This window comes from Nuphar pumila, chromosome 5 (assembly GCF_984573655.1).
Source record: "Nuphar pumila chromosome 5, dmNupPumi1.hap1.1, whole genome shotgun sequence".
NCBI classification, from domain to species: domain Eukaryota; kingdom Viridiplantae; phylum Streptophyta; class Magnoliopsida; order Nymphaeales; family Nymphaeaceae; genus Nuphar; species Nuphar pumila.
The window spans coordinates 59,987,558-60,002,016 of NC_143253.1; positions in this window are offsets into that span (position 1 = coordinate 59,987,558).

Here is a 14,459-nt window from a genome sequence, read left to right on the forward strand (position 1 = left end):
AATCACAAATGTGTCAATGATACCGTTTTAATACTAGCTATTTACCAAATTGAGGAAGTCAGTAAATGCTATATTAGTTAGCACCCCTTGTACAAATCTTCATCACATGTTTAGCATTTATAAATAAAAATCGCATTGAAAGGAAAAAAAGTATTATGTATCTACAATGATTTGTACATGTGAAGGCTACATGAGACAACATTTTTTACTAATGGTATAAGCACTAAACAACAGTGATTTACCAATGGTATCAAAATTGTAGCTCTGTAGGCTAGATGAAACAATGATTTATACATGTGAAGGATACATATTACAACGATCGATCTTGAAACGATCACTATTTACAATGATTTTTATAGTGCAATTTTTACAGTGTGATTTCAATTACATAAGTCAAGCATCACGGAGATTTATTAAGTTACATCAAATTACATAATTCACAAATCATACAGGTTTATTATGTTGCATCATGTTAATACAATGTTATGTTCCATCATGTTAGTACAATCAAATACAATTATATAGCTAAAGAATTCATACTCAATTCCTGTGTTCCATTGCTCACTTTTGAATTGAACTAAGTTTGTCATGAAACATAACAATATAAGACACTACCTTAAGTTTAACAAGAAATGCAAACATCCTTCCAATATTGATTACGTACCAAAAGACTTGTAAAACTGATGTCATCATTCCACTCAAACTGGTTGGCAAGATTGAAGGTTCCAACTTTGTAATGCACGTCTGTAGGGTATTGCTACATGTTGAAAATTACTCAAGTTACATATTGATAAGTTGCATGTAATGCAATTTACATGGAAAGCAATATAGTGTATTACATACTTATTCATATGAAGGGCTTGGTTGTTTTTGCTTAGGGGGCTGTTGTTTCTTAGACCTTTTTTTGTCAACCAATTCTAGTGCACCCTTTGTCCTCCGATGACTGCGATCAGAGGCGGGTTTGTTTTTTATACCCTTCGCTAGGTGAATTTTTCTATCATAATCTACAACATTGACTCCTGACTTGTTGAATATGATGTTTACGCTTCGACGCAACTTCTCGTGCAATTTAGGAGAAGCATGATTTTCACCTTCGTTGTTCACTCGGATTTTCTTAGACTGGTCTTCATGAGCTGCAACGAATAGATGGTGAATTAACTGCACATTTTCAAGTAAGTCTCTTGACACTTTTCTCATGCATACATAGGCTTCTTCACTTTTTGATGACAAATCTGCAACATGCATAAGTGACCTACATAGTTGTTGGTAACGGGAGGCTATGTAGCACTTCTCATCAACACCATATGGACTAACATTATCTATATTCAGTAGTTCAATCTTTGTTTGTCTCGTCCATCTTCGCATTAAATATGACTCAGATATTTCTTCTATCTTCTCTTGATTAGGTGTCTTTAATGTATGGTGACATAAAATACCTTTGAATTCATACATTTTGCATATACATACAACTATTTTGTTGTTAACATTGTACGTAACATGTGCTTCTTGCCTTTTTAGATGCTCTTCGCCCTCTCATATAATATGGTATTTATGCATATTCTCGGTTTGCATACATCCTTCTATGTTGCAATTCATGATCTGTATGACATGCATCTGAATCGATTCAAATACAGATAGTGTATACAGATTTGCAGGTCGCATCAATATTTTCATGCTCAAAGTTACAGGGAGTGTGTTGAAGCATTTCATATCTTGTTCAAGCTCATTCTGTCTAGGATCGTCTATAAATAATTCATATTATTCCATGAAGTGAAATATTGTTAAACATGAATACAAGGTTTTCATAAGTGTGGCATACATAGATTCATCTTTTTGTGTGCTTATCATACCTGCATAAAAGTATTGTCTTCCATATGTCAATGCCCACTTTTCTTTATCCGTATATAAATTTTGTAACCACACACAGTCTTCAAGGTCGTACATTTGAATCATTTCTTCCCAATTAGAGATAAAAGTGACCACATCTACACTCTCAAGTACACACTGTGTAAACTTTTTATCAAACCTTGTCTTTTGATTAAATATGTGTCCTATGTTTTTTGCTATATTTTGAAAGATATGCCACAAACATAGGCAATGATGTGCATCTGACCATACATGAGACACTGCAACCAAATTGCTTGATCACCATCTGTAAGTACAGCTTCAGGGTACTTCCTCTATAAGAAAATTGTGGATTAGCGATGGACTATATCCATCGCTAATCCGTCTCTAAGTCGTCGCTAACTGTTTAGCGACGGATTAGCGATGGATAGCGCCCATCGCAAATTTTTGCTCGCTAATTAGCAGAAAAACTTATATGTCGTTACTTTCGTCGCTAATTTGTGATGGATTAGCGACGAACATTATCTGTCGCTAATCCGTCACTAAATTTTAAAAACAAAATAAAAAAAATGATCCCTGTCGGGCGGTATTCCGACAGCAATAAGCCGAACTTGTACCACACTCGACAGGCATTGCACAGAACGGCAACTCTGTCTCGTTGCCAGACTTGTACTGTCCTCCATGAATCGGTGATCTGTGGCGTCGCCGTCCTCCATGAACCGGCGTCCTCCAACGATCGCTATGCCTCATCGTCGTCCTCCGTGAAGCCTCATCGTCGTCCTCCGTGAACTGGCATACTCTCCGGCATTACCGTCCTCCGTGAACCAGCATGCATGCTCTCCGGTGACGCCGTCCTCTGTGAACCGGCATGCATGCTCTCCGAAGTCGTCGTCCTCCGTGAACCGACATGCTCTCCGGCGTCGGCGTCCTCCGTGAACCCGCTTGCATGCTCTATGGCGTTGCCATCCTCTGTGAACCAGCACGCTCTCCGACGTCGCCGTCCTCCAAAGAAGTCGGTTTAAATCGAGCGAGGTCGGTTTAAATTATGAACGGAGAGAGAGAAAATTTCATGCTCGGTTTAAATAAAAAATTAGCGACAGATTTAGCAAGGGAATTCCCTCGCTAAATCCGTCGCTAAAATGTTTTTCTTGTATTGAGAATTAGCGACAAAAAATTTATGTTGCTAATCCGTCGCTAAGTAGCGACTGTTTAGCGATGAAAGTTTTTCATCGCTAATCCGTCGCTACTTAGAGACGGATTCATGAAAAAAGTTTTCTCTAGCTAATCTGTCGCAAATTTGCGACGGAAAAAATTGATCGCAAATTTTCGTCACTAATTAACATTTTTCTTGTAGTGTTCCCATTCATTGCCTTGGGTTGTGCACAGGATGACATCATCACCCCAAATTGACGGTCGGGATTCAGTGCGGAACGGGGGGAGGGAAAATTTTGTGCCTTAGGTGGACGGTTTAAATAAAAAATTAGCGACGGAATTTTTTCGTCCCTAATCCGTCACTAATTAGCGACGGATTAGGGACAGAAAAATTTCCTCGCTAATTTCGTCGCTAATTAGCATTTTTTCGTAGTGTTTTGGCGACGAAAAAATGTTGTCGCTAAGCTATTGCTATTTAGCGACGAAGATATTTTCGTCGCTAATTTTGCAAATATTTCAAATGTTAGCGACAAATAGTTTTCGCTCGCTGATCCATCGCAAATTTGTGACGGAAAAAATCCATCGCAAATTTCCGTCGCTAATTAGCATTTTTCTTGTAGTGATAAAAAATCAAGAAAATTTTATAAAAACTGGCTTAACTTTTGGCATATTTTTAATCAAACACCAATCTTTTGAGATATTATGAATGCACGCCTAGTTAACAAAGCAATTCTCAAAATTTAAGCATGTATTTCTGCCACTATTATATCATGACAGTATATGTGAGTAGGATCAGACACAAATATTCCAAGATCACATATCAAATAATGGATCCAAATGAGTTTTGCAATGGCAAAAGTTGAAGATTTGTACTCAGCCTTTGCACTGAAACGGGCCATTGTAGGTAGGTTGCTTTTTCACTGACCAAGAGATCAAATTTTGCCTAAAAATAATGTAATAGCCAAGCTCCTATTGTTTGTGCAAGTTGAATATTGCTTGCACATACGATATTACAAACATCCATGTTGCCAATTGTTTGAGAGAGTTGGATGCTCGCTGCATGATTGCCCTCAACAAATACATTGGTAATTGCCTAAGATAAATACACATTCTCCACACGTATCCTATCATTATTTGAAGCATTGCTTCTTCAGTGGCTATTTTGTTCATCAATTAATTCTTGAAAAACACTTCGAATTTTTCTCTAATTTTGTCATGTAGTTTGATGAAAACAATTAAGTAAACATCATCACTACATAATATAGAATATACATCACCATCATTGAAATTGAGTATTAACCATTTCTAGCTTTTTATGTCTTCAAAATAATTATATTGAAACTCATACTCTTTGGCATATTCAGTTTTACGAGACATCAAGGTCATAAATTCATTAAAACTATTATTTTTTGACACTATTATAGATCTCCAATGAGAGTCATCAATGAGATAGTATTGTACTTTAAAACTTTCTAAGGCTATCATAAACTGTATACACCAACCACACAATATATCATGCAAAAAATTGGTGTCAATATGATAACTCTCCCTAGTTGTTATGATCCTCAAGTGAATGAAAATATTTGTAGAGAGAAATCCATTGTAACTCTCCATAAACTTAGGGAGATAAATTAGGAAGTAGATGAGTCCAATAAGGTTCTTTCTCAAATTGTAAAAGATAGTAATATAAGGGAACCTCACTACTCATACGGATGAGAGAGTAATGAGAGATCATTTACCATGGATTTAGGTCTTCTTGATCGAACCACGTAAGAGTTATGTTGTCTTTCTTCTTTTGCTTCTCCTTTATCTTATTTCATATTGCTTTTGCCTCTATTTAACCCTTATATGATATCAAAGTTGTAGAAGACACTACAAAGATGAGGGTAAATAGCGGCGACTCTTTAATAGTGACAAAACATCTCCTCGCTATTGATCAAGCAATAACAACAAGATTTTTATCCTCACTAATTGATAGGTAATAGCAGGGACAAATATATCACCGTTATTACTCTACTACAATTATGAATTTTATCACTATAGCTTATCAATAATGGAGATATTGATGTCCCCGTGAATGCCTTTCCCTTGCACACATCTCATCGTTAAAGACCTATATATGACAATGAGATTTTCTAGTTGTTAGATGTTGCGTTAAGGTACATTAATGAATATATTTAATCACCAGAATATCTCGCCATTATTGATCAATAATAGTGAGATAACACATCTTGTCATTAACTACTCTTGTATAATGGTGAGATTTTTTGGTCGATAGATATTGCGTTAAAATATATTAATAGAATATATTTAATGGGCAAAAGATCTCCCCATTATCAATCAATAACAATGAGATCTAGATATTGTCGATATAGGTTTACTATATAACGACAACAACTATATCACTATTATAGAGTAAGGTCAAAGCCCCCATTTGACTGACATTTGAGAAAATTTTCTAAAGAGGGGCCCCAAACAAGGCCTCCCTCTCTTTCTCTTTATCTGCTCTCTCATCTCTCCTTGCTCTCTTCTCTCTTAATCCTTGCACACTCTAGCAACTCACTCTCTCCTTCTTCGATGCTCACTCCGACCACCCCCTGTCTGGCTCCCTCTCTCCCTCTTCCTCACTGCTCACTCCAGTGACCCCTCCCTCTTCGCTGGTCACTTCGGTGCCCCCTGCCCTTCTCTCTCCCTCTTTTTGCCTCACTGTTCACTCTGATGACCTACCCCATCTTCACTCTCTCATCACACTCAAGGTATTAGGGTGTTTTTTAATTACCATATATATATTATATGTGAATGATTTTAGAATGAATATTTAATTAGGGTTTTGGTGTTCCCTTTTAGGGTATTTAATTTTTCTTAATCTCTTGAAATAATATTAAGATCATTTTTATTACAAATAAACATTCTTTTGATCACATTAAGCATTGATTTGTGCCAAAGAAAAGCTCATCTCAAGCTAATGCTGCAATATTGGTTTATTTGCTTTATAGTTCCAATAGAATTTTTTGGCATAAAGCTTCTCAAGAATTGAACTCATTAGTATTCTTTCTAATTGCTACTACCTCTTGAGTTGTGGTCCAAAACTACATAAATCATTTTATTTTTCATATTTTACAGTCTAAAATTTCAAGTTTAATTGGAATCTCTTTTTGTCAAATGGTTAAAAAAAATTTGCTCTAAAAGATAAATTGTTGCTTCTAGGAAAGCACTCTTTAGATCAAGGTTGTCTTTCCTCTCTTATCTCAAAGATTCAAACATTTATTTTTATTAATTTCGATGTTTGATAGTTGAGGATCCAATATTGTGCACATCTGCCAATGCCACTAGTTGATTCTTGATTAAAAGAAAGTGATAAGAGCATATTGGTTAAGTTGGACTTATTTAACATCCATAATTGCAGTGCCTTGATAGTAGGCTTCAGGGCTAATCAATTCTTTGAACGAGTATAAATTCTTCAAGCTTGGGTGAAATATTCAACTGAATTAGAGACCATTTAATTAGATTTGATAAAGAAAGCCATATCTGAATGTAACTGGACCGAGTTTGGTCTTAGACTCTTAACAATTTTATATCTGACTCAAAGACCAACAAAATTTGATTATGTACAAATGTAGATCAAAATAGAGTATCTAATTAGGGTTCTTTGGCCTATTTTTTGTTTTTATGCAATATTCACTTCATTAAAGAGATTTGGAAATAAAAAATATGCACTCAAAAGCATTGAGCATTGCTTTAAGTTTAAGTAGACATAAGTCAAGTTTATGTGTTTGTTACTAGTGTGCAATGCTCAATGCTTTTGAGTGCATATTTTGTATTTCCAAATTGCACCATAGTTGGCCAATCTTGTTTAGGTATGGCTATCATTCATTATCATGTAGATTCAAGTTTGTTCTAATTCTTATGATCATGTACATATTTTGGTATTATGGAAACTCTATGTTACACCAAATATTGTGAATCTGAGTATCACATTCATGATTTACCAAAGAGGAGATGTAGGTAATATATTGATCTTCTTATGACATGGTTATTTGACCTACAATTGTTTGGATCTATTCCAGCATTCTAAACCTAGTATGTGGTCCAACTTGTGGTCCAACTTGACCCATATATATAAGGTAAACTTATCATCATATGACACTCTATATCAATTGGTCATACTCACACGCCACCAATAAAAACAGTGTTCAATCACACTTATATCAACAAATTTGTTAAGCCTAAAGAACCAAAAATATTTAATTAGGGTGACTTTATTGCTTGTCTTGATATTTTTCTGTGATGACTAAACTATTGTTTATTTGTAATTATGGTGGTTCATATGTATTGGATTTTTTTGTGGTTCTTTATGTTCTTGTAGACATTAGTTTGTTTTTTATTATAGGTTTTTTATCTTTTTGTTTCTAGCCTTCTCTTGCTTTCTAGCTACTAAAAATAATGACTTTGAGCTTCCATTTCATTAGATAGAAGGCATAGGGTCATGACTGAAAGAAACTGAATTAGATCTATGTTGCTATAAACATTAGCAATTTGATAATCTAAAACCAAACAAAGTTATTTGAGTTTATAGAGTTCATACAATGCTTCATTTAAACTAAAACAGTTGGGTCTACTTTTCATAGTTTGAGTTGATCAAATATATGATGTATTATATCGAGAAATCATTTAAATTCATCTTTATGTAAACGATCAAGTTGAGAATTTAAATGATTTACAAATTAATTCAGATTTTTCCGTGTCGCTAAAGCAAACATGATTTAGCAATCATAATTTACACTCTTGTTATTGACTTATGAGATGTTTGGATATAAAGTCTTACAATGTCTTACCATCTCTTTAATTCTGTCTAAAAATCCATAAAATGAGACATGTTGACCTACAATTCATAAGTACTCTCATTGCTCCCACAACCTCTAATGGTAAGGGATTAAGTTTTGAAATATATGTTTTGAAATGAATGCTTATGTGCCTATGTGATTAGGTTTTGAAATATATTTTTTGAAATGAGTGCACGTGTAATTAGGTTTTGAAATATATTTTTTGAAATGAATTCTTATATGCCTATGTGATTAGATTCTAAAATATATCTTTTGAAATAAATGTTTATGTGCCTATGTGATTTGATTTTAAAATATATGTTTTGAAATGAATGCTTATATATCTATGTGATTAGGTTCTGACATATATTTGTCGAAATGAATGCCTATGTAATTACATTCTGAAATATATTTTTTGAAATGAATTCCTATGTGATTTGTTACTCTAGGATGAATTTGGTATTAAATTTCATATGTGGACCTTAGTAGGTCACGTGTGTTATTTTGGGATTCATAAACATTGCAATATGTCTCCATCACAAGCGAAGAAGGAAGACCCTGTGTTGCCAGAAAGTCTTAATTGGTTGGAGGATTCATGGCTAAACCCAAAAATTGATATAATTGCAATTGAACATCTATCTATTGAAGAGTTTAAAAAGCATCTAGGGTCACAAAGGAAGTATTATTTAAGTGCATGTGTTATTGCTCTATTTTATGCTTTTGTGATGTATTTTTTTCTTCAAAACGATTATAAAAATGTATATGATCCTTGTTTATATTTCATAATTGTGCTCTATTAATTCCATGATCTTGTTGTTGTTGTTCATTTGATATATTTGCAATTTGCAAATTGGTTCTTCATAATATATATCAAATTTAATGTTGTTCATGTATGATTCATTTGATATAACATATGTCAACATATTCACGATGATGATGTGGGTGTTCTTCCTCAATAAAATTCGATTAACCACCAACCATCCAAGGTAAACACGTAGACATAATCAACTTCATATCACAGGTGGGTGATACTTTAAGAAAGGAATAGGTGACCCCCCACACACTACATGCCACTGCAGCTCTAGAGTCATCCACAGTGGCCTCAAGTAAATATTAATTTAGTATTTCTTAATTACAATTATAAAATTATTATTATCATTCCTATTAATATTTATTTTGTTTCTCACTACAAATTAGAAACTGCAAAATCTTCTCAGCGCAAACATGAAAAGAACAAATGTGTAGCCCACCAAAGGCAAATCAAGAAATGAAAGGTGTTGATAACTATCAAGCCTAGGACACAAGGAGTCAAGGGCAAGGGCTTCTCTGTATTCTCTACTAGGCTTTTGTGCATCATGATGGAGCAGGTCATACTCACTCACAACTCCTAGAAGAATGTCTTAGATGATGAAAAGATGGTATTTTGTGAGGTAATTTATATAAGTATATTGCCTAACTATATTTTGATAAATAGATTAATCTATGAAAGAAGTGTTACTAACTATATTTTGATAATTTGGTGCATGAAGAGTTTCATTTAGATCAAGATATACCTGAACAAAAGTGTTTCCTAGAGAAGTAGTTTCAACTATCATACTCAAGGGTGCGAGAAGATTTCTATAAGTATTAAAGAAGTTTCAAAACCATGATGTAGCAGAACAACATCCTCTATAGGGAGTCAACTCTAAAGTATGGAAAGGGATTTGCATATTTTTCACTTGAGGCTATTAGACAGTAAATATTGGATATATATTTATAATAAATAAATGTTCAATTTTTTAGATTTTTGTTTACTAATTGATCTTTTTTCGGTTAACAGTGGGTATCAAAGAAAAACTTGGTGAATAGAGCAAAGCAAATGGTCCAACATATTAGTGGATCATCTTTGTACCTCCAGAGGTATCATACGATGGTAAATTTCTTTAATATAAGTTTATTATTTTTTATATGCTTATAGTGTTAAATATGTTTGATCTAATAGATTATTAATTTATTAGTTACAGTCTAAAATAGATAGACAAGAATCAATAGCGAGTGTGTTCTATAAAGAGACATGCACATATTCAAATCGCACAACATTCATCTGTAACAAAGCAGAAGACACCTTTATAAGTAACCCACACTTTATAGTGCCACATTAATTCACTTTATTTTATATATTATCATTAATTACTGATATATAACCAATTATTAACGACGTGCAGCCAAAGTTGCAATCTGTGAAGATTGAAAATTCAACATCTTATTTATAAGGAGACTTATCAATGATGCAGCGAGATATCTTTGCCAAGGTCTTCAAGAAGCGATATGAACATGTAAGAGGGATGTGTGCATTTTTTTCTCCATCCAAACTATTCAATAACAACCAAGCATGAATTTTACAGCTATCTTCTTAACTAGAGGCGACACAGATGAAAATCTAACAATTAAGAGAGAAAATGGAGTGACAACAAGAAGCAACTAGACATGAAATTGAGCGAGAGAGAAAATCAAATAGACAAAAAAATGAGCGAGAGAGAGAATCGACTAGGAATCTCAAAGAGGAGATGTGGGCCTTCATGGATGCGCAAAGCTGCAATTTTTTTACTCTTTTCTTATTTGAGAAGTGTATATATGTTGTGATTTTTAAACTCTTTGCTATAATTTCTATAATTAAATTTTGATTTATGTGAATATTAGAATTGTATATGTTTGTTGTAGGCTTAGAGATGATAAAATCGAGTGTAAGGGATTTGTATTTGAAATATTTTTGTTTCAGGCTTAGAGATGATGTAGTGGGTTTGTATTTAAAGTGTGTTTGTTGCAAGCTTGGAGAGGACGTAGTAGGGGTTTGTATTTTTAAAGTGTATATTTTTTGAAGTATATTTGAAGTTTTTTTTAATGTTTGTTTGAAGTGTATGTCAATAGTTTGAAGTGTGTTGAATGTTTTAGGATGTATGTTTGAAGTTGAATGCTTGAGGATATGGTGGGTCTGTATTTGAATTCTGTTTGTTGCAGGCTTGAAAATAATGTAGGGGGTTGTATTTTTAAAATGTATGCTTTTTAAAGTGTATTTGAAGTTTTTTGTTTGATTTTGTTGTTCAGTTGTTAATTTTAGTCTATTTGAAATGTATGTATTTGAATGTAAAAATATTTTTTTAAAACTAATTTTTAGTTTTCAATTTGCATGTTTATAGCCTATAACGACCATATTTTTATCACACCGTTATAAGCCAGATCTTATCTCACTGTTATCATTTACAATGACGAGTTAATGCTCACCATTAGACAAGAATGTTAAAACCTATAGATAGCCTATAATGGTGCTCGTCGTTAAAACAAACTTATTGTTTTAGGATACCTCGCCACTATTAGTGTTTCCAGTTCGAGCGAGATTCTTCGCTAGTATTGGTTCACCCTTTAACAACGCTCTATAAATTTTGCCATCATTGGTCAACAAATGTCATTTTCTTTCAGCGACTTATATGTGCCATTATAGGACAATAGTGGCGACAAATAGAGTACTGTCAGCGAGGAAAATCACCGCTATTAACCCTCATCCTTGTAGTGAGAAGAAATGTGAACCTCAAAGAAACAACAACAACAACAATGAAAAGGTGATTTTTTTTTTTTAAATAAGTGAAGTGGTGAATTCAGGTGTGCCAAACTTAAACTCTATTTTCTGTGCTTGCTTCACCAACAAATCTTCAATACTTCCTCACCACCAAACTCTTATCGGATAACTTCTTGTTATGGAATCCCAATTTACTTTGCTCCTCAACAACTATGATCTTATTGGGTTTCTAGATGGTTCAACTACTTATACAACGAAATTCATTTCTGAACTTGGAAAGGATCCCACATTGAATCCAACATATGTTCAATGGCATTGTCTTGACGAATTGTTATTGAGTTTGCTTTTATCCTCTTTATCTGAAACGGTCCACTCTCAAGTCATTGGACTGTGCACTTCACATGAAGTTTGAAGCACTCTTAAAAAGATTAACTCACCTCTCTCGCTCTTGTGTTTAGCAATTGAGAGCACAACTGTACGATAATAAGAAAGGTACTAATTCCATCTCAGTATACTTTCATATAGCAAAGTCCTTGGCCCGACAAGGCTTCCAAGCCTGTGCCTAATGATGATTTGATCATGTTTATTCTAGTTAGATGTCTTGCATTTGAATATGGAGCATTCAGAATGTCCCTCAACACCAGAGATAAGCCAACCAAACTCGATGAGCTTTTAGGCCTTCTCTTGACCCATGAAGAAAAGTTATTGAACTCAATGGTGAGTCTGTAAATTCTTTAGCCAATCTGGTCCAAAGGCAGTCTAACGTTGATGGGAGAAATTGATATTCTGGTGGAAAAAATTATGACAGTTACAATTGATGTGAACTTGGTATGCACTGATCCACGATCCAAATCCAAACGGATCTCAATGCGCACAGAAGCTTTTTTACTAAGATGAGTTCGAATAGGACTCTGAGAAACAGGGTTTTCGGGACCTGTGCACTCTATTTTGACAGAGGCGGTCCAGAATAAAGTTATGTGTGACTCACACACCTTTCTAATGAATCTGAAATCACTAGATTCAGATTAGGAATGTCTACTCCATGGACTCAAAACCGGGACTGATAGTCAAATCTGTGAAGGCTCTTTGGGTTCGGTGGACAGCCTGTTCAAAGAGGGTTTTGACTTCTCAGACGATGGAGTTTGCAAAAACTCCCAACAGATGAACTAAAAGTCTGATTCAACCTTTCTAGAAAGTTATGGCTCAGAATTTTTGAGCAATATTACCCGCCTCTACTGAATTTTAAAGATCTCTGACGATCTAATTGTTAACTAACCTAAGCTAATAAAGGGGTTCTAGTTGGCCACGTGAATCACCTCGGATTCAGGCATGCAAATGAGGGTTTTAGAAGAAACTCTGAACTTCACTAATGTGCCAACAAATGTTAGCTAATCAAAATAGTTTTCAGATTTTGATTTCACCACATAAATATCCAGATAATCAGAAATCAAGACAACATACATAGAATGCTATAACAATGAATATTATATTCAAACCTAAGACAAGTACAGAAAGATAGATTTTTTCAGACTATTTGCAGGCTGAATCGATTAAAATAAAAAACATAAAAATTATAGATATTTGTCTTGGCTTTCTACAAAATCAAACAAATCAGATTTTTATGGAGGGAATCATGATAAATCCCTAAAATACAGAACACTGCTCACAATGTTCTGGATGGGACTGGATCTGATAGATTTTGTCCGACTGAATGCTTGATAGAGAATTTCTAGGACCCTGTCAGTCGAATCAAGCCGCAACCTCAACAGCAATGTTGTAGGTTTGTGTCTTAGCTTTCCAAGAAGCCCAAGAACACCAGAATCGGACCCGTATCTTAGTAGATACAGTCGATTCTTTAAAGTTGTCTATGACAACTCCAAAATCGGGAATCTGATTTTCGACAAAAACCGAGTGTAAGCAACCCACAACGAGCAGGATTTTAAAACAAACTTCGAGAACATTCAATAACATAAAATCTTATAACATTCATTCAATCAATCATAAATAAGTTTTTTGCATATTACAATCATCAAGAACAACAATAAAACAACACAAAGACAATGAAACTAAAAAAAATACTAAATACGAGAAAAATAAGAGTAGAGTTTGTTTATCTCCTTTGTAGCCACAAAATGAACACAAGCTTGGCTTTAATGACAGACCACGATCAGCTTGATGTCTTCACTATCTCAAACACAAACATCAAGCTTTTGAAACCTTGATCACACGATCGGCTCACACGCGCAGCCACACAAGGCTTTGCATCACCTTCTTCCTTGATGTTATCAACAAGAAACTTGTGAGGGACTTAAGTGGCATAATCGAGCCGAACTAAGCCAAATGATAAACAACAAACTTGTAGAACAGGATCTTAGCTTTCCAACAAGTTAAAGATCATACAATTTAGATCAGTATCTAGCGAGACATGGTCAAAATACCAGGACTGTGTTCACCCTTCAAACATCATCTTCCCCTCTCTCATCACCATTTCGAATTTCTTTTCATTTTCTCAAAAGCAACAACCAGCCTCCTTATGGTCGACCACCATGAGGGTCTTAAGCCCTCAGGAGAGTGAAATGATGATGCCACCCCTAGAACCAATCACTCACAAAAGGGGGTGGGCTTCTCCAAGTTGCCGCCCACTTGCCCAATGCATGGGCTCCTTTTAAAATGGGTATCATTATCCTCCAACAGCCCTTTTAACCTTCTATGGTCAAACTAGATTCAAATGAGGGTTATTGATGTCCAACCCAAAGTGGTACCAACTATGGCTTGGGGTAAAATTGGATCTTGGATCAAATCCAAGATCCAAATGATGTTTTTGCTTCAAAAACTCTTCACCATATTGGGTTTCTAAATTGAAAAAAAGAAAAGAAAACTACCCTGAATACCCCATACACCCTCTAGTGCTAAAAAACTATCATCACTAGAACTATCCGGATCTGTAGAATTCGGCACCTAAAAAAATAATAATAAAAACAGATTTAATGTGATTCCATAACATGACAAAATGGAATCAAAACATAAAATTATAATCTCTTAGAAAGATACAAAATATCTCAGATATTATAACACAATATTAAAAA